Below are 22,275 nucleotides of genomic sequence, written 5' to 3' on the forward strand. Positions count from 1 at the left end.
TTTTCTGTCATGTTGCATGCCTCTGTATCACTTAGCTGCTTTTCTGGCGAGTCCTCCTTTTCTTTCCTTTGGGGGTTTCTTTGTCTACCCATGTTTGATCTCACCAACATATATAGATATTGAGTCATTCAGTGGCTGCTCCCTGGGTAGCAGTGGCTCCTCGGGCTGTGGTTGCTCCTTGGGTGGTTGTGGTAGCAGCTGCTCCTCCGTTGGTAGCAGGTCTTCTGATGGGTGCTGTTCACAGCTGTGGTGGCTCTTCTGGCTGGTGGAGGGAGGCTTCACACACAGCCACTCTTCGGCAGACAGAGCGTGTGGTGATCAGGAGGCTGCAGTTTCTTGGATCTTCTCTGTTAATTTAAAGGCACAAAATACAACACAACAAGGCACAATGTACCAGGCACTGAACACAAATGTATTTACGGTATTAATAACCCCAAATAAAGGTGGCCACCTGAGCTAAGAGAGTTGGGGGGTAAGGAAGAAAAAACAGAAAAAGATAGAAGAGAAAACAAAAGGGAAAAAAAAGTAAAAGAGAAAAGAGAATGAAGTAGAAGAGGGGAGGAGACTATTCATATGAGGAGAAAACCTCCATAGAACCGCCACTAATCCCAATAATTTCCAGGAATGGATCCCTGGAGATGAATACAAACTACAAACAACCAATAATATCAAGCGAGACAAAGGAAAACAGAAGCACAAAAATAACCGGGGGGGGGGGTGTGGGGGTGGGAGTGGGAAACAGAAAAATAAAAAGAAAAAGCAGAACAACCTCACAAACAATCCTTAAAAAAACCCCAATATACTCAACAATCAAGCAAACAACAACAAAACAATAGAGAAAAGAAGAAGAAAAATTTGGATAGTGGAGAAGATAAGGGAGAGGTGTATAAGGATTTAGAGCAGGTGATTGGAAATAGGATATATAAATAGGGTGAAATTTAGACGGGGTAAAAAGAATAGGGAAAATCTAAAGCAGGAATAGGGTAAGAGAAACAGGACAGCAAATGGGGAAAAGTGGGGAAGAGGGTTTTAGCGCAGAGGCAAAATTGACGTAGAGGAAAATGATGTTAAAGGAATGATGAAAATAGAATGGAGAACACTAGTCCCAAAATAGAATAAAGAGAAAATAAAATGACACTTTAAAAAATGGCAAAATGGTAGCAGTAATAATACTGGTTAAAAATAAAAATGTAGTAATTCAAAGGGAAAAATCAGGTGATGAAAAAAGAAAAACAAAGGTTTCTTAGTTAAAAGGTGAAAAAATAATAATAAAAAGAATAATTAAAAATGTGCAGTAATGAAGGTGCTTCAGATCTTCTACTCTTCTTTTTGGCCCTACAGGTATTCAGGAGAATGCTGAATTTCCCTCTGATATACTGTTCCTCCGTGTTGTAAGCCACAGTCCTTATTTTAAGGCAGGCGGTATTGGTTCCCCAGACTGCCTTTATCTGTATTTACAGAAGAGTCAGTTCGTGGCTCTGCCTCTGGGTGGCAGTGTGTCGGGATTGACCTCTGAGGCTATAAGACCTCTCTGACCAGGTGTTCTCTATTGTCCCTGAAACTGGCTTGGGAAAGTCCTCTGCCTAGAGCTGGTTCCCCAGTCGTCACTCCCCGCTCTGTTTCCCAGGGTCCCCAAAAACCACCTTCCCCTAATGGCTCTGCGAGTGACCCCAACTGGGTAATCCCATGCACTGGGTTCAACAATCAAACACACAGATTTCAGAGGAAGTGTAAAAACAAGAGCCTGGGAAGCTGTGTGAACAGGGCTCCACCTTCCAGATCTGCGCGGAGTCTCTGTGCACGCTCTCTGGCCCCTGGCACCAAGTAGCCAGCAGACTGGCAGAATCTGAGGCTTCCAAATAGCATCCAGTCCAACTGTGGGCTTATTTACAGTGTTCCCTTCTGCCAGGAGCCCTGGGGAGCCCTTCCACACTCGTGGGTCACGCTGGCCCCAACGGCCGCGGACTTTGTGGGGCGCCGATCTCCCCCCTGCGCATCTTCCACTCTCCAACCTAAATTGCAAACCGCACCTTTGGGGGAAGTCTAACCTTTCTGTGAGGAGAACCAGGGCTCCTCTGAGTTCACTTAGTCGCGCTGCTTGAGAGCTGTTGCTTCCCATTAGTAGCTGATCTCTGGATGCTGGTAACAGCCACTCAAGATGGCGTGGTCTCCGCTGCTGAGCCGGCACACCAGGAGAGGTTTCACCCACAGTCTCCAACCATCCTTTTTTTTCTGGGATTTCTCTGTCTTTCCCAGCTGCAGACTGTCTCTCAGCTGAATCTCCTCTGCTTATTCGGGCTGTATGTTACCCGTTTCCGCTGCCCGCCCTTATCTGCTCCGGGACAAGATACCGACACGTCCGTCTAAACCTCTGCCATTTTTTTCTCTCCTTAATTTTGAACTGTCTGTTCTTTGTAGGCTGTTGCTCAGGTGTGTTGATCTGTTTGTTCTTTGTAGGCCATTGCTCAGGTGTGTGAACTCAGTTCCTAAAAACTTTGCACAGGCTGTCAAGCTGCTGAGGTGGCTAGGTAATTAAGCAGGATTAAAAAATTTTTCTACTTTGTAACAAACACAAAGAAAGAACACATTGGAAGGAATACATAGCAGATTAGGGGAAGCTGAGGATTGAATCAGTGAATTAGAAGACAGAGTTGAAAATATCACTCAATCAGAGAACCAAAAAAGAAAAAAAAATTAAAAAGTAGGAGGACAGCTTAAGGGAGCTGTGGAACAATGTTAAATGTAGCAATATTAGAATAGCAGGTGTGCCAGAGAGGCAGGAAGGGAGAAAGGCATAGAGAAGGTGTTTGAAGAAATAATAGCAGAAAACTTCCCTAACCTGATAAAGGAAAAAGCCACACAAATTCAGGAGGCACACGAAACCTCAAAAAGAAAAATACAAACAGGACAATGCCCAGACACATCATAATTAAATTGCCAGCAAGTAAAGACAAAAAGAGAATCTTAAAGACAGTAAAAGAAAAGAAAAAATTTACCTACGAAGGAGTTACCATAGGCTGACACCTGATTTCTCATCAGAAACTCTACAGGCCAGAAAATAATGGCGTGAAATTCTTTGGAAAGTGAGGATCTGAGATCAAAGTCACTATATCTAGCAAGAAAATCATTCAAAATAGATAGCCAAATAAAGAACTTCACAGGCAAAAAAAAAAAAAAAAAAAAAAAAAAAAGGTTAAAGGAGTACATCACCACCAAGCCAGCATTAAAAGAAATGCTAAAGGAATATCTGTAATAATAAGAAGAAACAGAGAGAGAAACCTAGGCATTCAGAATAAAAATGGCAAGAATTACCTATTAATAATAACCTTAAATGTAAATGGGCTAAATGCTCCAACAAAAGGCACAGGGTAGCTGAATGGATATAAAATCATGACCCAACTATATGCTGTCTACAAGAGGCCCACCTCAAAACAAAAGACACGGTATGAAACTAAAGGGATGGAAACAATTTTTCCATGCAAATGGAAAAGAAAAAAAAAGTTGGAGTAGAAATATTCATATCTGAGAAAATAGACTTTAAAATGAAGGCCATCACAAGAGATAACAAAGGTCACTACATAATACTAAAGGATTGATCTAATAAGAGAATGTAACCCTGGTAGACATATATGCACCATATAGAGGTGCACCTAAATATATAAAGAAACTTTTAGAAGACTTTAAAGGAGAGATTGGCAACAATACAGTAAGAGGGGACTTTAACACCCCTCTGACTTCACTGGATAGATCTTCCAGACAAGAACTTAACAAGGATACAGACACTCTAAAGGACACACTGGATCATATGGATTTAATTGACATTTATAGAACATTTCACCCCAATGAAGCAGAATATACATTCTTCTCAAATGCACATGAGTCATTCACAAAGAAAGACCACATGTTAGGACACAAAACAAGCCTCTACAAATTCAAGAAGATTGAAATCATATCAAGCATCTTCGCAGAACACAGTGGAATGAAATTAAAATCAACTAGAGTAAAAACACCCCAAAACATTCAAACACCTGGATGCTAAATAGCATGTTATTAAACAATGAATGGATTAACAATGAGACCAAGAAAGAAATAAAAAACTTCCTGGAAATAAATGAAAATGAACACACAACTCAAAATCTCTGGGACACAGCAAAAGCAGTCCTGAGAGGTAAGTTCATAGCACTAAAGACATGCCTCAAAAAAAGAAAAAAAGAAAAATCAGCAATAAAGTATTTAACCCTACAATTTAAAGAATTAATAGGAGAACAGCAATAAAGCTGAGAGTAAGAAGAAGGAAGTAAATAATAAAGATTAGAGCAGAAATAAATAACATATAGACTAAACAACAACAAAAGAAACAAAAAACAATATAAAAATCAATGAAATCAAAAGTTGGTTCTCCAAAAGGATAAACAAAATTGTTAAGCCATTAGACAGACTCATCAAGAAACAAAGAGAGAGGACCCAAATAAATAGAATCAGAAATTAAAGTGGAGCAGTAACCACTGACACCACAGAAATACAAAGGATTGTAAGAAAATACTATGAACAACTACATGCCAACAAGCTGGACAATGTAGATGAATTAAAAAAATTCCTAGAGAAACCAATCTCCAAAAACTGAATCAAGAAGAATAGAAAAACCTGAATAGGCCAAAAACAACTGATGAAATAGAAGCAGTAATAAAAAACAAGCAAACAAAAACCAAAACAAAAAACCCCAAAATACTCCCACCAAACAAAATACCAGGTCTGGATTGCTTCACAGGGGAGTTTTACCAAACATTCAGAGAAGAATCAACACCTAAACTCCTCAAACTGTTTTGAAAATCTAAGAGGAAGGAACACTTCTAAACTCTTTTTATGAAGCCAGAGTTATCCTAATTCCAAAACCAGATGAAAATTACAAAGAAAGAGAATTACAGGCCAAATCCCTAGTGAACCTACACGCTAAAAACCTCAATAAAATATTAGCAAATTGCATCCAAAATTATAATGAAAAGATCATACACCATTGACAAGTGGGATTTATTTCAGGGATGCAAGGCTGGTATTCACAAATCAATAAACATGATATATTTCATAAACAAATTGAAACACAAAAATCACATGATCATATCAATATTCGCAAAAAAAAGCATTCAACAAAATCCAACACCCATTTTTGATAAAAAAAAAAAAAAAATCTCAGCAAAGTAGGAATACAAGCAGCATATCTAACATAATAAAGGTCCTATAAGACGAGTTTGCTCCGCAACACCGGTCCGCGCCTAGTGGAACACTGCCTTCTGCTTGTGCACTTTGCGGTCATTGCCACACCGCTCCTTTCTCACCTTCCTCAGCGTCGCTGTCACTCACCACCACCACCACCACCATGAACGGGCAGCTCAACGGCTTCCAGGATGCGTTCATCGAGGAGGGCACCTTCCTCTTCACTCAGAGTCCGTGGGCGAAGGACACTCAGATACGATTTGTGACCAGATCAGTGATGCTGACCTTGATGCTCACCTTCTGCAGGATCCTGATGCCAAAGTGGCTTGTGAAACTGTTCCTAAAACTGGAATGATCCTTCTTGCTGGGGAAATTACATCTAGAGCTGCTATTGACTACCAGAAAGTGGTTCGTGAAACCATTAAACACATTAGATATGATGATTTTTCCAAAGGGTTTGACTACAAGACTTGTAATGTGCCAGTGGTCTTGGAGCAACAGTAACCAGATATTGCTCAAGGTGTTCACCTTGACTGAAATGAGGAAGACATTGGTGCAGGAGATCAGGGTTTGATGTTTGGCTATGCCACTGATGAAACTGAGGAATGCATGCCTTTAACCATAGTCTTAGCACACAAGCTCAATGCCAAACTGGCTGAACTGCGCCATAATGGCACTTTACCTTGGTTACGCCCAGATTCTAAGACTCAAGTGACTGTGCAGTATATGCAGGATCAAGGTGCTGTGATTCCCATCAGAGTCCATACAATCGTTATATCTGTTCAACATGATGAAGAAGTTTGTCTTGATGAGATGAGGGATGCCCTGAAGGAGAAAGTCATTAAAGCCATTGTACCTGCAAAATACCTTGATGAGGATACAATCTATCATCTACAGCCAAGTGGCAGATTTGTTATTGGCGGGCCTCAGGGTGATGCTGGTTTGACTGGCCGGAAAATCATTGTGGATACTTATGGCAGTTGGGGAGCTCATGGAGGAGGTGCCTTTTCAGGAAAGGATTATACCAAGGTGGACCTTTCTGGGGCTTATGCTGCTCGTTGGGTGGCAAAACCCTTTGTTAAAGAAGGTCTATGCAGAAGGGTTCTTGTGCAGGTCTCTTGTGCTATTGGAGTTTCTCACCCATTGTCTATCTCCATTTTCCATTATGGCACTTCTCAGAAGAGTAAGAGAGAGCTATTAGAGATTATGGAGAAGAATTTTGACCTCCGCCCTGGGGTCATTGTCAGGGATCTGGATCTGAAGAAGCCAATTTATCAGAGGACTGCAGCCTATGGCCACTTTGGTAGGGACAGCTTCCCATGTGAAGTGCCCAGAAAGCTTAAATATTAAAAGTGTTAGCCTTTTTCCCCCAGACTTGTTGGCTTAGGCTACAGAGAAGCCTTCAAGCTCTGAGTGAAAGGGCCCTTCTTCCTAAAATTTCCTGTCTTCTTTCAGCTCCTGATCAGTTGCAGTCACTTTAGTCAATGACATGAATTTTAGCTTGTGTGGGGGACTGTAAGTTCCCTTGCTATTCTGTCCCTAGGATTTTTTTGTTCACCATTATAATGAATTTAGTTACCATAGGTGATCCATGCAACTGCCTAGAAGCAAACCAACAACACTGTAGTAAATAATGCTTTGAAATTGAACCTTTGTGCCCTATCATCCAACCCCCTAAAATTCTAATTGCATTGACTTTCTCACCAAATGCTGAAAATGTCCTTGTAATGTGCACATAAAGTACTAGTAGTTCCATTATAGCTTCTATCTGGCAATTCCACAGCCCTGTCAGCATGAATTTGTAATGTCTCCAGCTCTATTTTGGATGTGAAGCTTTTCCTTATCCTCCCTATAACATGATCCATTTCTAATTATGTAGCTTTTTGTCAGGGAGTGTTCCCTATTCAATCATTCTTGCATGTAATGCAAGTTCCAGATGGAGCTCTAGCCTGAAGGAAAAAAAAGAAGGCAGTTATGGTTAAACCATCTCCCTGGTGCTTATGCTCTTAATTGCCATCTCTTAAACAGCACCAAATCAAATCTCTCCACTTACTCAGCTGTCTTGGAGGACATACATAATAAGGTTTTATTTAGTAAACCAATCTTATGCATGGTTTCAGCACTAGCCAAACCACCAACTCCTAGCTCTAGAAAAACAGGCACTTGGCAACCTTGTGATATCATACAGAGAAGTCATAGGACAGTACCTGAGGGTCTGTAGGTTTGGTACCAGATAATGGGTTTTTTTTTTTTCTTTATAAGAAAGACTAAGTACTCCACACTGCACAATAATTCCTCCCAAGGTTTTAACTTTGTTTTGTTTTCAAAACCAGGTCCAATGAGCTTTCTGAACAACTAATGAAAGGGCGAGGGCTATGCCCTCCATCTTGCCCCAGATCCTCCATTTTTGGGCAGCAGCCATTAGCCATGTGCTCAGAAAGGAGCTTCTTCCTGGAAGCCCAAGCCTCTGCTAGCCACACCTAGGATTTCTTTAAACTAACCAATGATAATCAAGGGAAGTGCATGCCATAGACACAACCATATCCTGTGACACCGACTTGCACCTGGCCAATCGGCAGGGCCCACAGTCCTCTCTCCTCCCCTTACTCCAACCCCCCTATAAAACCCCTCTCCACACAGAGCTCTCTCTCTCTCTCTCTGCCTCCTGCCGCTGCGTCGGTGAGTGTGGTGGACAGGGAGCTTGAGCTAGCTCGAATAAAGACTCTTTTGCTTTTGCATCGGACTCGGCTGGCTTCCTGGTGGTCTTTTGGGGATCCTGAAATCTGGGCATAACATTGGCGTAGCTACAGAGAAACCAGCTTCCTTCAGACAGCAATGCTTTTGGCAGGGAGGAGGAAAATCCCTTCATACTTGAACATTTTCTAATTGCTTATTTATTGTATTCTGGGGTATGGCATAAGTACAGAGAAGCCATCACCTCAGATGGCAGCTTTTAAAAGATTTTTTTCCCTCAACACCTTGATTCCTTTAATATGTTTCCAGCATTCCCAGGTAGGCCAAGGTGTCCTACAGGAAAACCTTGGGTTAGGACCTACAGGGGTTCTGGCTGGTGCTAACAAGGGAGGGCAGAGCTGGTGTGGCTGGCCATGGAGAAAGCTGACTGGCTGGTGTGGTACAGAGAAGCCAGCTTGTTTACATGCTTATTCCATGACTGCTTGCCCTAAGCAGAAAGTGCTTTTCAGGTTCTATTTTTGGAGGTTTATTATGTATGTCTGGTTCTCAATTCCAACAGTTTAATGAAGATCTAAATAAAACACTAGGTTCTACCTTGAAAAAAAAAAAAAAAAGGTCGTATGGTAGTATATGACAAACCTAAAGCCAACATCATACTTAAGGGGCAAAAACTAAAACCATTTCCCCTAAGAACAGAAACAAGTCAGGGATACCCACTTTCACCACTCCTGTTCAACATAGTACTGGAAATGCTAGCCATACTGATCAGAGAAGTAGAAAAAATAAAAGAAATCCAAATTGAAAAAGAAGTAAAACTGTCATTAGTCACACATGACATGATATTGTACATAGAAAACCCCAAAAACTCCAACAAAACACTGCTGGACTTAATAAATGAATTTGGAAATGTTGCAGAATACAAAATTCACACCCTGAAAACTATGGCTTTTTTTATACACCAATAATGAACTCACAGAAAGAGAAACTAAGAAAAAAAACAAAACAAAATAAAGATCCCATTTACCATTGCACCAAAAAAAAAAAATTAAAATACCTAGGAATAAACTTAACTAAAGATGTAAAAGACTTGTACTCAGAAAACTATAGGATATTGAAAAAAAGAGATATAAACAAATGGAAGAATATATCATGTCCATGGATTGGTAGAATCAGCATAATTAAAATCTCCGTACTACCCAAAACAATCTACAGATTCAATGTAATTCTCACTAAGATACCAACAGAATATTTCACAGACCTAGAACAAACTGTCCAAAAATTCATATAGAATAAAAAAAGACCCTAAATAGCCTCAGCAATCCTGAGAAAGAAGAACAAAGTTGGAGGAATCACAATATCAGATAAGCTGTATTACAAAGCCACTGTTCTCAAAACTGCCTGGTATTGGCACAAGAAAAGACATATAGACCAATGTAACAGTACAGAGAACCCAGAAACCAACCCAAGTCATTATGCTCAATTAATATTTGACAAAGAAGGCAAGAGCATACAATTGAGTCAAGACAGTTGCTTCAATAAATTGTGTTGGGGAAATTGGACTGATACATGCAAAATAATGAAACTAGACCACCAACTTACATCATATACAAAAATAAACTCAAAATGGATAAAGGACTTAAATGTGACCAGAAACTGTAGGGAGCGGCTATAGAGTTAAGCCTCAGACTGACCTGTGGCAGGGCCAAAAACAAGTCCCAGCTTGGAAGGCAGAGCCCTCCTAACATAATTAAGCTTGACCTGTAGCCATGCCTAGTTCCTTCATAGGTAGCTAATGGGCTGTGGGAGGTACAATAAGTGCTGCTAAAACAAGGTGAAACTCACAAGAGTATTGTAAACATATTGACCACTTCCCTTTTTTTGTTTTGTGCGCTCTGAGTATAAAATAAAGCTTTGATTTTCAGGCTGGGTCTTTCTGTGTCCTCATCCAGGCACGGGAGATCCACTGAGCCCCAGATGTATTCTCTTGTCTGTCTTCTTTAATCCTTCACCGCCCCTCCTCAGGCTCACGGAGCCTGGCCCTGCTGGCATGGCACATGTGGTGCCCAAAGTGTGGCCTGAATACGGGGGAACTACAATTGCAAGATGAAAGGATGCTCCAGTGAAGAATGTGCAGAAAGCAAAAAGTAAGGTAATGAGCACAGTTTAGTAATAGCTAGGCGTAAAACATAGGAAATTCAGGATTTCAGGAAAGGGATCTCTAAAACAATGCTCAAAGAAGTGTAGTCAAATTCCTAAATTTCTTAAGGTGTCAAAGGGTACTCTCTTAAATTAGGCTTAAGGAAAACGAGTGCCCTTGTCATCTTTAATTATGTGGGCTCTTGTTTGAACTGCATTATGCCCACTTCATATTGAGGATCAAAAGTATGTAACACCTGTTTCCAAATATTACCTATGGTGAATTGTGCTGCTATGAACATAGGAGTGCCCATCAATAGATGAGTGGATTAAAAAACTGTGGTACATCTACACAATGGAATACTATGCTGCGGTAAAAAAGAAGGAATTCTCACCATTTGCAACAGCATGGATGGAACCGGAGAGCATTATGCTTAGTGAAATAAGCCAGTCAGAGAAAGATAAATATCACATGATCTCACTCATTTGTGGAATATAATGAACAACATAAACTGATGAACAAAAATAGATCCAGATACAGAGAAGCATCGATCAGACAGTCAAACCTCAGAGGGAAGGTAGGGGAGGGTAGGGGTAAGGGGGAGAGATCAACCAAAGGACTTATATGCAAGCAATGGACACAGACAACCAATGGACACGGACAACAGGGGGGGTGAGGGCATGAGTGGGAGGGATGGGGGGTAATGTGGGGATAAAGACATATGTAGCCCTAGCTGGTTTGGCTCAGTGGATAGAGTGTCGGCTTGCAGAATGAAGGGTCCCAGGTTTGATTCCAGTCAAGGGCACATGCCCAGGTTGTGGGTTTGATCCCCAGTAGGGGCCATGCAGGAGGCAGCCAATCAATGATTCTCTTTCATCATTGATGTATCTATCTTTCTCTCTCTTTCCCTTCTTCTGTAAAATCAATAAAAATTCATTAAAAAAAGACACATATGTAATAACTTAATCAATAAAAAAAAGTATGTAACACCTAAGGCCCCGGATCCCCCACCTCTAGTGTGGGAAGGCTCAACAGCTAGAGAAAATGGGGCTAATAGCCATTTTACAAAAGGACTCATTAATACTTTGTGTCTGAACAATAGCATATGATGTCTTGGGACTGGCAGATTTTAGCTAAAACAACTTCAGATGTCAATCAGTGCTATGGAGAGCAGAATATGATAAGATCTGTAAACAACAGGCTGAGATCTAGGCTGCATTCTGGCTGTAAGTCCCAGACAATATAAAAAACATCTGAAAGATCTATGAAAAGAACTCTGATTTATTAAGTCTTGCCTATGTGTTATGGGTGCTTGTCTGTTGATTTTTGTTTTGTCTTTGTTGTTTGGTTTAATTTGTTTATTGTTAGTCTATTAAGCATGCCTTTAATTTAATTTTAAAGAAACAGTAGATGGCCATACCATTACTAAATTTCTCCAGAGCAAACAGAATGTAGGGATGGAGATAAATAATATAAACTGAAAAAGCAGACAGAGGCTGAAAACCAGGACTACAGGCTTTATTAGAGGAGAAGGACCTACCGGGCTGTCTCGCAAGGAGAGAAGAGCAGCCCATGCAGGGGTGGGCACGCCTTTTGAGGGGCGGAATGGGAAGGGGTGGGGGGCTTAGTGTACTCAGTGCACACTGATTGGTGGCTTATTGCATTGTCCACATAGGACAAGGGCTTAGAGTATTTGGCAGGTGTGGATTGGTGGTCCAATGTATAGTCCATATAAGGTACCTGGTTAGTCACTCTGGTATTTCTGGGCTGCAGGTTACGTCATACTCCGCCCACCAGTTGGGGGAAGGGAGGCTCTATCATAAACAATACAGATGGCTGATGACACAGGTTCTAGGAAAATTCTCTAGACAAAGGGAAGTAACTAAAAAAGGCCCCAGCCCATTAATTACTAGGTCTTTGGTGATCCTGTAAAATGGATGCCCACTCTCAGGAGTGTTATTAAAAGTCTCATTTTGGCCATGTTTTTATTTCCCAGTTTTTCATTTGAAATTTGGTTAGATGAGACATTTCTCACAATTTAGCGATGCATCTGGGATTTCTATACCCATGAAGAGAAAAAGACTAGCTTAAGAGAAGGTGCGCCCTGCCTGATTTTGGCTGGCCTCCTGGACTGAGCCCCATCTCTTCACAGATGCTATAGAATAGCCCCCAGACTGCTTTTCTTCAAAAGATGGCAAAGATGACACAAAGAAAATATACAGGCTGGGTTTGGGCAACAAGATTAGTGTTTCCATAATAATGGGTAGTTCTTGAATAATAATGGACCGCATTCCAAGATTGCATCACAGGTCCTGGGGCACTCCTGGTTTTATAAAGGAAAATAAAATAAAATAATACTTTAACATTAAAGCCACTGAAAGTCAGTAAGTTATCTCTGTTACAGAATTTGCCAAAGAAAATGCCTTGGATAATAATAATTTGCTTTAAGATCTCAAAATTGTTAAAACATAAATACATGTAATTAAAATGAACGAATTTGTAATAAAACTTTTTTCAGTAATAATTATAAATATATTAATAATGAAAGTCCAGTCACTCAAGAGGAGACTGACTGCACTGTCTGGACCAGTCACCTTTCTCTCTGTAAAAGCAGAAAAAACACAGCAACAATCTTAGATGTTATCTCTAAGGAAGAATGTGACAGTTTTAAAATTCAAGCAGCTTGGAGGCCTGCTCCCTCTTCCCCCTGCCTTTTTGCCATGCCTATACATAATTTTCCAAAGTCCTTGGTAACTTAAATACTTTAGAACATTGCTAAATTTAATAATAAAACTTATAAATATCTAGGTATTTTAAAATAACAAAATACTGAAATATCAATCTGAGTTTGCCTCATATGAAAAATGTAGAGGATAGAATTGAATCTATTAATTAAATATGCCTTGCATTTTATTTGAAATATATCCTTAAACTATAAATATATTACTAATCTGAGAAATGTTAAGTATTGAACTTGCCAGCTAAAATTTAAGGCTTCTAAGAGTTTAAAGTTCAAATTAAGTTGGGTGAAAATATATAGTTGTGATAACAAGATGAATAAAGTATAGGAATTCATCTTTAAGAAAAATAATTCTTGTATTTTTTCTGGAGAAATTAGTAGTTCAAAATATATTGTAGTCCTTGTGTGTAGTACATGTGGTAAAATTTCAACCTAGGGATATAATTCTATGGTCTGAACCAAATTTTTAAAACCAGTTTAAATTTAATTGATATCTTTTAAAAATAATTTTGAAAAGTGTATAATATAATCTTTGGGTTATGTATTTTTAATAGTCTTTCCAAGTTAAATTTCAAGACTTTAACCAAGAGATAGCTTTGGGACATTTCAAGGGCCCTGGAATGATTCAAGAATTTATTCTCTCTTTTTAAAAGAAATATTTTTAAACTAAATTAGGCCAATCTGCCATAACTGGTTTGGCTCAGTGGATAGAGCATCAGCCTGCGGACTGAAAGGTCCTGAGTTCGATTCTGGTCAAGGGCATGTACCTTGGTTGCGGGCACATCCCCAGTGGGGGGTGTGAAGGAGGCAGCTGATTGATGTTTCTCTCTCATTGATGTTTCTAACTCTCTATCCCTCTCCCTTCCTCTCTGTGAGAAATCAATAGAATATATATTTTTTAAAAAGATTAATCTTTACTCATGTCATTTTATTTTTACTGGAGTGACAAAATGCCCAATTCTGGAAATGGCCTCGTTATTGTCAACATGTGCCTCGGGTAAGTTTCCCGTGCATTTGGGTGCATTCAGCAAACGGACACACTTGATTGCCTTGTTCTTTAGGAGACAGGAGTGGGAGGGTTAGAAGAAAAAGATATACAGTGCAACAGTGCTCGACAGACAAGACATTCTGCGTGTCGGATAATTGATTACAAAACCATATATTTGTTAGTTATACATACTATCTTTGAATTGTTTTGCACCAGGAGTCAGTGCAACAACACTGCAAAAAGTTAATAGGTAAGAAACCTATCAACCTTTTATAAAAAATGCCATGGTTTATATTTATTTATTTTTGCAGCCTTGTGATGGAGAATCAAAAAAATAAAAAAGCAAGATTGAATGATAAAGGATGTGGAAGTAGCAGTAGTCGACCCTTTCAAGACATATGGACCGAGATGTATGGGATTGTCCACGGAAACAACAGATCATTGTGCATACTGTGTAATGAAACAGTAGTAAGCAGAACGTGGAACGTAAAGAGACATTTTGAAACTAATCATTGTCAGCTCTTGAAAAAAGTATCGATGAAAGGAAGGAATACATTTCTAGGCAGCTACACCTCTATAAAAGTCAATCAAATTCTACCATTAAATTTGTAAGATGCTCCAAAAATTTAACATTAGCAAGTTACTGTATTGCTCACTCCATAGTTCAGCATGGAAAAGCCCTCAGTGATGGAGAATTTATTAAGGAAACATTTCTAAGATGTGAACCAGCTCTATTTAACAATATGAAAAATAAAGATGATATTATTAAAAGAATTTCTGAGTTACCACTCAGTAGAAATACTATCAAAGACAGAATAATAGATCTTAACAAAAACATACAACATCAATTAAAAAAAGACTTAAATAGTTGTAAATATTTTTTGATTTCTCTTGATGAAACTACTGATGTCACATCAAATGCTCAGTTGGCCATTATTGCTAGATATTCTGAAGGTCTCACAATGAGAGAAGAGTTGATAAAGTTAGAATCAGTGCCAATAAGTACATCAGGGAATGAAATATGTAAGGTTGTTATAAAAACATTCAGTGACCTAAACATTGATATCCCTAAAATTGTGTCAGTCACGACAGATGGGGTACCAAATATGGTGGGAAAAAATGTGGGGTTCCTGAAATTGTTTACAGAAGCTATTAGACATCCACTTGTACCTTTTCATTGCATTATCCATCAGGAGGTGTTGTTTGCCAAATCAGGATTCTCAGAATTAAATGAATTAATGTCAGTTGTAACAAAATGTGAATTTTATAGCTTCTGGACCCCTTCACAAGCAAGAATTTACTGCACTTTTACAGGAAGTTGATTCAACCTACAGTGGACTACTGATGTTCAATAATGTGAGATGGCTGAGTCGAGGTAAAGTACTTGAGTGATCTGTGGAGTGCTTTGAAGAAATTAAGGTATTTATTGAGAATAAGAATCTGGCAAACTTTCCTCAGATCAATGATCATAAGTGGGTCAGCAATTTGATGTTTTTTACAGATCTCTCTGTTCATATGAATGAACTGAATTTAAAATTACAAGGTTTTGGCAAAAGTATTGACATTATGTTTGTATACATCAAATCTTTTGAAAGTAAACTTAAAATTTTCAAGTGAGATATTGAAACTAAAACTTATAAGTATTTTCCTCAGATAAAAAAAGTATTTTGAGAAGGCCACTACAATGAGCGTAATGGAGTCCATACTTATGTACCAGAATATAGTAAACTCATTATTTGAACAGTTCAACAAAAGATTCAACCAATTTAGAAGCCTAGAACAGACCATTAAAATAATTAAGTATCCAGATGTAGTTTTTTACAGTACTTTGGAATTAAAGGATTTCCAATGGATGCAAATTGACAATTTAGAGATGCAACTTGCAGATTTTCAAGGTAGCATTTGGACTCATGTGTTTGTCGACTTAAGGTCGAAACTTGAAAATATGTAAAGAAATCGTTTGAATAGCCGAAACCGGTTTGGCTCAGTGGATAGAGCATCAGCCTGCGGACTGGGAGGTCCCAGGTTCGATTCCGGTCAAGGGCATGTACCTGGGTTGCGGGCACATCCCCGGTGGGGGGTGTGCAGGAGGCAGCTGATCGATGTTTCTCTCTCATCGATGTTTCTAGCTCTCTATCTCTCTCCCTTTCTCTCTGTAAAAAATCAATAAAATATATTAAAAAAAAAAGAAATCGTTTGAATAATGAAGAAGTGTGCAACTATGAACAAGAAATTTTGAGTGCTTGGAACAGAGTACCTGACACTTAGCGATATAAAAAATCTAGCAATGGCTTTGCTAACAATTTTTTCATCAAAATATTTTTGTGAGACTTTGTTCTCAGCATTAAATTATATTAAAACGAACAAAAGAAACCGGCTAACAGATGAAGTTAGTGGCGCTTGCTTGGCCGTGAAGTGCACCAAATATGAACCTGCAATCGAAGAATTAGCAGACAAACTTCAGCACCAAAAAAGTCACTAATTTCTAGTTTTCATACCATTTGATTATCATTGTTTTTATTTATTTTTTTTTCCTAAATGTACATTGTTTTTCTGTTTTTGTTCATTTTATACATATTTTTGGTTGATTTTCCTTTGTTAAATGGCATTTAAATATATAAAATAAATGTCAAAAATATAAATCTTTTTTTACTATGGTTGCAAATATAAAAAGAAATTATGAATATTTCTATATTCATAGAAAATAGAAAATAGACACGGCACCAGAGTTAAGTTAGGGTTTTTCAAAATTTTGACACTCTGAGCTCAAAAGGTTCACCATCACTGGTTTAAGTCCTTTATTCATTTTGAGTTTATTTTTGTGTTTGGTTTAAGTTGGTGGTCTAGTTTCATTTTTTTGCATGTATCTGTCCAATTTTCCCAACACCATTTATTGAAAGACTTTCTTGACTCCATTGTATGTTCTTGCCTCCTTTGTCAAATATTAATTGAGCATAGATGCCGGAGTCCATTAATTGTCTTCATTAGCTGAGTTTAGACAGTGACCCCCAAAAGCTAGTAGCCCTTGAGAGTCCTGGCAAAAGTCAGGGCTTGAAAGTCCTAGCAAAGGTCAGGGCTGTGCACCACCCAGTTAATTAAGACACCACCCAGTTAATCTAGCTAAAGCATCATCCCCACTTTAGTTCACTTAATTCCTTAGATACTTGTGTAGATCCTTGTTGATTATTGTTGATCAGATAATTCTACCCATTCCTGGAAATCATCTATTGATGAGCTAATCAGATACCCTGCCTATTTCTGGAAATTGTCTACAGATGAGCTAATCCATGTGTCATTGAAATCCCCTTACCTCAGGCTACCCCAACCTCAATAAAAGATCAGAGCAGCCTGAGCATCAGTGGAAGTCCTTTGGGACTTGCCCGCCTGGCCCCACGATATTGCAAAATTATCTTGTGTCTTTTCTTTCATTTGTGTGCGACCCATCTTTCAGATACTGAACCCTACTCCATACAGGACGTGGAGGGAGTCCAACGCAACACATAATGGCTTGGGTCAATTTCTGGGTTCTCTGTTCTCTTCCACCGGTCTATATGTCTCTTGTTGTGCCAGTACTAGCCAGTTTTGAGGACAGTGGCTTTGCAATATAGCTTGATATCTGGTATTGAGATCCCTCTGACTTTGTTCTTCTTTCTCAGGAATGTTGTTGCTATTTAGGGTCTTTTTTTATTCCATACGAATTTTTGGAGAGTTTTTTCTTGGTCTGTGAAATATGTGGTTGGTATTTTAATGAGGATTGCATTGAATATATAGATTGCTTTGGGTAGAATGGACATTTTAATTATGTTGATTCTACCATTCCATGAACATGGTATATTCTTCCATTTGTTTGTATCTTCCTCTGTCTCTTTTTTCAACATCCTATAGTTTTCTGAGTATAGGTCTTTTACCTCCTTCATTAAGTTTACTCCTAGGTGTCTTAAATTTTTGTTGTAATGATAAATAAGATTTGTTTTTAATTTATTTTTCTGTGAGTTCATTATTGCTATATAAAAAAGCCATAGATTTCTGGGCTTCACCTGTTAATTTTGTATCCTGCTATATTGCCGAATTCATTATTAAGTCTAGTAGTTTTTTTAATGGAGTTTTTAGGATTTTATATGTACAATATCATGTCATCTGTGAATAATGGAAGTTTTACTTCTTCTTTTCCAATTTGGAAGCCTTTTATTTCTTTTTCTTGTCCAATCATTATGACAAGCCCTTCCAGTACTATGTAGAACAGGATTGGTGAATGTGGACATCCCTGTCTTATTCCTGTTCTTAGGTGAAATGGCTTTAGTTTTTGCCCATTGAGTATGATGTTGGCTATAGGTATGTAATATAAGGTTTTATTATGTTGAGGTATGATCCCTCTATTCCCACTTTGCTGAGAGTTTTTATCAAGAAAAGGTGCTAGATTTCTGAATCAATTAATATGATCATGTGATTTTTGTCTCTCAATTTGTTCATGTGATGTATCATTTTTTGGTCATGGTGTATGATCTTTCTAATACAATGCTGGATTTGATTTGCTAGAATTTTTTTTGAGGATTTTAGCATCTATGTTCATTAGAGATATTGGCCTGTAATTCTCTTTCTTTGTAGTGCATTTATCTGGTTTTGGGATTAGGGTAATATTGGCCTTATAGAAAGAGCTTGGAAGTGTTCCTTTCTCTCAAATTTTTTAGACTAGTCTGAGGAGAATAGGTTTTAGTTTCTTTGAATGTTTGGTAAAACTCCCCTGTGAAACCGTCTGGCCCAGGGCTTTAGTTTGTTGGAAGTTTTTTTGATTACTGCTTTAATTATCTCCATAGGTATTGGCCTATTCAGATTTTTTTATTCTTCCTGATTGAGTTTTGAAAGGTCGTATTTTACTAGGAATATGTCTATTTCATCTACGTTGACCAGTTTGCTGCAATATAATTTTTAATAGTATTTTTCTTCAATCTTTTGTATTCCTGTGGGGTCTGTTGTTATTTTGCCTCTTTCATTTCTGATTTTGTTTATTTGGGTCCTCTCTCTTTGTTTTTTGGTGAGCCTGGCTAGAGATTCATCAATCTTGTTTATCTTTTCAAAGAACCAGCTCTTGGTTTTATTGATCTTTTTTACTTATTTATTTTTTGTCTCTATGTCATTTATTTCTGCTCTGATCTTTATTATCTCCTTTCTTCAGCTCACTTTGGGCTTTACTTGCTGCTCTCTGTCTCTTTAAGTTATAGAGTTATATAATTTATTACCAGTTTTTCTTGTTTTGTTTTGTTTTTAAATTTTTCCCTTTATTGATTAAGATATTACAAATGTGAAAATGTGTTCTTATCCCCCCAATGTCCCCTCATCCCCCCAATCCTGCCCTCAACCACTGTTGTCTACATCAATTTCTTATGCTTATATGCATGCATACAAGTCTTTTGGTTGATCTCTCCCACTCCTCCCACCCTCCCCTATCTTCCCTCTGAGATTTGAGCATCTGATTGATGGATGCTTCTCTGTCTCTACATCTGCTTATATTCATCGGTTAATGTTGTTCAATATAATCCACAAATGAGTGAGAGGATGTGATATTTATCTTTCTCTTACTGACTTATTTCACTTAGCATAATGCTCTCCAGCTCCATCCATGCTGTTGCAAATGGTAGGAGTTCCTTCCTTTTTACAGCTCTATAGTATTCCATTGTGTAGATGTGCCAAAGTTTTTTAATCCACTCATCTGCTGATGGGCACTTAGGCTGATTCCAAATCTTAGCTATTGTAAACTGTGCTTCTATGAACATAGGGGTGCATATATCCTTTCTGATTGGTGTTTCTGGTTTCTTGGGATATATTCCTAGAAGTGGGATCACTGGGTCAAATGGAAGTTCCATTTTTAGTTTTTTGAGGAAACTCCATACTGTTTTCCACAGTGGTTGCACCAGTCTGCATTCCCACCAGCAGTAAACGAGGGTTTCTTTTTCTCTGCATCCTTGCCAGCATTTGTCATTTGTTGATTTGCTGATGATAGCCATTTTGACAGGTGTGAGGTGGTACCTCATTGTCGTTTTGATTTGCATCTCTCAATGATAGTGACTTTGAGCATGTTTTCATATGTCTCTCAGCCTTATGCATGTCCTTTTTCAAAAAGTGTCTATTTAGGTCCATTGCCCATTTTTTGATTGGGTTGTTTATCTTACTTTTGTTAAATTCTATGAGTCCCCTGTAATGTTGGAGATTAAACCTTTATCAGAGATATCATTGGCAAATATGTTCTCCCATGCAGTGGGTTTTCTTGTTGTTTTGTTGATGGTTTCTTTTGCTGTGCAGAAGCTTTTTATTTTGATATAGTCCCATTTTTTTATTTTCCCTTTAGTTTCCATTTCCCTAGGGCAGGGGTGGGCAAACTTTTTGACTCCAGGGCCACAATGGGTTCTTAAACTGGACCGGAGGGCGGGAACAAAAGCATGGATGGAGTGTGTGAACTAATATAAATTCAAAGTAAACATCATTACATAAAAGGGTATGGTCTTTTTTTCAATAGTTTTATTCATTTCAAATGGGCTGGATCCGGCCCGGGGGCCATAGTTTGCCCACGGCTGCCCTAGGGGTTGTGTTAGTGAAGAAATTCCTTCTGCATATATCTGAGATTTTGCTACCTGTAGATTCCTCTAATATTTTTATGGTTTCCTGTCTTATGTTTAAGTCCTTTATCAATTTTGAGTTTACTTTTGTGTGTGGTATAAGTTTGTGGTCTAGTTTCATTATTTTGCATGGGTCTGACCAAATTTCCCAGCACCGTTTATTGAAGAGACTGTCTCGACTCCATTGTATGTTCTTGCCTCCTTTCTCAAATATTAATTGAGCATAGTGGTTTGGGTCAATTTCTGGGTTCTCTATTTTATTCCATTGGTCTATATGTCTGTTCTTGTGCCTGTACCAGGCAGTTTTGAGAACAGTGGCTTTGTAATACAGTTTGATATCTGGTATTGAGATCCCACCTACTTTGTTCTTTCTCAGGATTGCAGCAGCTATTCAGGGTTATTTTTGTAGTTGTTGTTGTTTTTTTGTTTGTTTGTTTTTTTGTTTTGTTTTTTTTTGTTTTTTTATTCCGGATGAATTTTTGGAGAGTTCTTTCTAGATCTGTGAAATATGCTGTTGGTATTTTAATGGGAACTGCGTTGAATTTATACATTGCCTTGGGTAGTGTGGACATTTTGATGATGTTGATTCTACCAATCCATGAACACAGTATATTCTTACATCTGTTTATGTCTTCCTACATCTCTCTTTTCAATGTCCTGTAGTTTTATGGGTAGAGATCTTTTACCTCCTTAGTTAAGTTTATACCTCGGTACATTAATTTTTTGGGTGCAATGGTAAATGGGATTGTTTTTTAATTTCTCTTTCTGTAAGTTCACTATTGGCGTATAAAAATGCCATAGATTTTTTGGCTTTAATTTTGTATCCTGCTACATTGCCAAATTCATTTATTAGGTCTCATAATTTTTTGATGGAGTCTTTAGGGTTTTCTAAGTACAGTATCATATCATCTGTGAATAATGACAATTTTACTTCTTCTTTTCCAATTTGGATGTCTTTTATTTCTTTTTCTTGTCTGATCACTTTGGCTAGCACTTCTAGTACTATGTCAAACAGGAGTGGTGAAAGTGGGCATCTCTGTCTTGTCCCTGTTCTTAAGGGAAATGGTTTTACTTTTTGCCCATTGAGTATGATGTTGGCTGTAGGTTTGTCATATAAGGGTTTTATTATATTGCGCTATGATCCTTCTATTCCCACTTTGCTGAACGTTTTTATCAGAAAAGTGTGTTGGATTTTGTCAAATGCCTTTTCTTCATTATTCAATATGATTATGTGATTTTTGTTTCTTAATTTGTTTATGTGATGTCTCACGTTTCTTGGCTTGTGGATATTGTACCAGCTTTGCATTCCTGGATTAAATCCCACTTGGTCATGGTGTATGATCTTTCTAATGTAATGCTGGATCCGGTTTGCTAGAATTTTTTTGAGGATTTTCGCATCTATGTTCATCAGGGATATTGGCCTGTAATTCTCTTTCTTTGTGGTATCTTTATCTGGTTTGGGGATTAGGATAATGCTGGTTTCTTAGAAAGAGCTTGGAAGTATGCTTTCCTCTTGAATTTTTTGAAATAGACTGAAAAGGATTGGCTATAGTTCTTCTTTGAATGTTCGGTAAAACTCCCTTGTGAAGCCATCTGCACCAGGGCTTTTGTTTGCTGGAAGCTTTTTGATTAATATTTCAATTTCATCAGTAGTTATTGGCCTATTCAGGTTTGTGTTTCTTCTTGATTGAGTTTTGCATGCTTGTATTTTTCTAGGAATGTGTCCATTTCATTGAGGTTTCCAGTTTGTTGGAATAGAGTTGTTCGTAGTATTTTTTGACAATCCTTTGTATATCAGTAGGGTCAGTTGCTACTTCACCTCTTTCATTACTGATTTTGTTCATTTGGGTCCTCTCTCTTTGCTTCTTGGTGAGCCTGGTGAGAAGTTCATCAA

The 22,275-nt window shown here is 38.2% G+C and overlaps 1 pseudogene; it reads left to right on the forward strand.

Moving 5' to 3' along the window:
* The first annotated feature begins 5,335 nt into the window (after window positions 1-5,335).
* Window positions 5,336-7,175, forward strand: LOC118666500 (annotated as a pseudogene).
* Window positions 7,176-22,275: the final 15,100 nt, after the last annotated feature.

Source organism: Myotis myotis, unplaced genomic scaffold, assembly GCF_014108235.1.
Source record: "Myotis myotis isolate mMyoMyo1 unplaced genomic scaffold, mMyoMyo1.p scaffold_m19_p_11, whole genome shotgun sequence".
Lineage (NCBI taxonomy): Eukaryota > Metazoa > Chordata > Mammalia > Chiroptera > Vespertilionidae > Myotis > Myotis myotis.